This window comes from Medicago sativa, chromosome 5 (assembly GCF_051527215.1).
Source record: "Medicago sativa cultivar Bolivia chromosome 5, Bolivia_mono, whole genome shotgun sequence".
Taxonomy (NCBI): domain Eukaryota; kingdom Viridiplantae; phylum Streptophyta; class Magnoliopsida; order Fabales; family Fabaceae; genus Medicago; species Medicago sativa.
In genome coordinates, this window is record NC_140753.1 from 44,095,839 (window position 1) to 44,098,614 (window position 2,776).

Sequence of the window (2,776 nt, forward strand, 5' to 3'; positions counted from 1 at the left end):
TATGGGACCAAAATGTAACCAACAAATAACTTAAGGGACCAAATCATTAATTAATCGACAAATACATAGATTTAATATTATTTTTTTGTCAAGTACGTAGTCTAGTGGCAAAATATTTCTCCCTTGAAGTGAATAAGTGGAGAATCCGGGGTTTAAACTTTGGCCTTTGCATAATACCATGTCCCCTTGCATGATTTATTTTTTTTCTTAAAAAACATAAATTGTATGTCTGCTAAACCATATTAGATTTCTCATTTAATCTTAATAAGCAAGAATTAATAAAAACATAATTAATCAACATTTACGTGTGAGGCTAGCACGCTTTAATGCTAGGGACACTCTCTTTTCAACACTCTCTTCAACACTCATTCTCTTATTGGATAAAACCAATGTATGACCCACCATTTTAAGTGGAACCCATTTCCAAAATGTGAGACCCACTATGATTTAAGCCAATTAGAAAGTGAGTGTTGGAGGGAGTGTTGAAAAGAGAGTGTTGCTAGCACTCCTCTAATTTGTATATTTGTTAATCTAAATTCTGTTGGTGTTAGGTACATATAGATTAATTGTCTTCTAAACTGGGATAGATTTTTTTAACCATAAGTCAAAATCATTGATTAAATTATCAAAATGGTATAGATTTACATATTTGTATATTAAATTCGTTTTTTTATGAATAAAATTTTAGATTATGGAAAACACACCTCATAAAATGTCAAAAAAAAATTTAAAAAAAATACCACAAACCTTTATAGAACTTACAATAGAATTTACATATATTGAAACCTTTAGAAATGAATTAGTCTCTTTAATTTCACCCATCATCATAATGTTAAAATTCAATGTAAAATATGTAATACCAAAGGGTGACGAGTCTAGTGGAAGTGGCTAGATTTCCACAATACAATGGATGGTGGAGGTACACATATTTAGTGTCTTACACCCTTTGAACATGATTATCTATAATGCATTATTAATTTGAACACAATTCTTCATAATTCTTTTTCCGACGATCTTTGTTTGCATTTTATTGTAACTTTAAAACTGTTAATTAGATGATTGAAAAACAACGAAGTAATGAAACAGATTCATTGAAATTAAAAAGATTAATGAAGATTTTTGGAGAGATATGAAAATATAAATAAATAAGATGCTCTTTATTCAAATAATGCATAATACAACACCAATATGATTCGGTCCTAACCAGATATGAAACTAGTTAAGTCTGTGTGCTATAATGAATTAATTTAAAACATTATGAAACATAAAATTATAAAAATAATTAATATGAGCATCTTAAGGTGGATTTAAGGGCTCATATCAAAAGAACCCATGGGGACCATGTCCACCTTCTTCTCCCATATTGTTGAAACCAAACAAATGTGGTTGCAACATAGGGTTATGAAAAAACTCTGCTGGAAAGGTTGAATCTTGTTGAGGATTTGGCTGATGCTCAAGAGGCATGCCAGAGGATGAACCATTTCCACCATAAAATGGAAGGGTTTGGGTAGAAGTACCCTGCATTTCAACCCTATCAGCATGTTGAGCAACAAGTTTAAGAAGATCCTCTAAAGCCTTCTTGTATAATTCAAGTTGGACCTTATTCATCTCATAAATGGGACGAGTCCACCAAAAATGTTCCTGATTTGTCTTTCGCACCTGGATTAGCTCATTCTCACGGTTCTTATCGATGCCGATTGCATCTTTCATACCAGTCAATATTCCATTGAGCTCGCGCACCTTGGCTCTACGGTTATCCTCAATTAATTGCATGAGGTCATCATTTTGGGCTGGAACTTGAGAGAGATAACGATCTATGATCGTTTCAACATTTGGATGACCAAATGAAAATACTTTCTCAGCAGGCGAGAATATGATTTACGCAAAATATGCACCACAAAGGGTGCAAAGCTCGCTAGCTTTCTTGAAGAGCCCACTACGGCGCTTCGAGAAAGTCACTTGCAAGTTACTTTCATTGCTCATCTTTTTCATCTCAATCTTTTTACGACCTTGAGTTTTCTTTCCGCTTGACATGGCTAAAGCACAAAACGAGAGAGGAAAAATATGGGTGGGTGTTTTTGTTATTTAGACTAAGAAATGGCACATTGTAATAGGGTGTGAAGGGGTTATTTTATAGACAAATCTTGTGAGTATAATTTTGACACGGTTCTTTTCCAAAATCTACTTTTTTATTACATTAAAATATTTACTGGATTGAGAGATTCTCGTAAAATTTCTTTTAATATGTCTTATATGGCATGTGATTCAATGTTAAAAAAAAAAGTCTTTCTTTTGTCAATTTGTATATATATTAGTGTATTAAATAAATTGTACTTGGATAATTCTAGGAATTTGTAATAACTATTTTCATATTAAATTATTTATATAAAAATTAACGAGTGTGGTACCCTATAAAAAATAATAATAGTATCCTTCACAAACAGTCTAGTAGGTTTAATGTTTAATTCAAATACACCGATGTCAAAACTTGGGTTCATAGGTGTTTTACTTCATCTTATTATGAAACAAAATTGGTCGATTAATTGATTTACGTGTCGTTAATGAAAAATTTATTTGTAAATTAGGATTGAATTGGGAAACAATAAAAAAAAAAAGTATGTAAGCAATTAAGTTTGATACATTTTAAACACTTTTTGTACCTTCCACCCTAACATTAAATGGTCATGTAAGCACTTTTTAACAATGTTTAATGAAAAATAAGATCAATTTGTTACACAAAGAAAAAATAATTAGATGACTAACTTGTACAAATCCT

General features: G+C 31.2%; 1 pseudogene; it reads right to left on the reverse strand.

The window, feature by feature from the left end:
- Positions 1-1,251: 1,251 nt before the first annotated feature.
- LOC146922325 (agamous-like MADS-box protein AGL62 pseudogene) lies at positions 1,252-2,034 on the reverse strand (annotated as a pseudogene).
- Between the last annotated feature and the right edge of the window lie 742 nt (positions 2,035-2,776).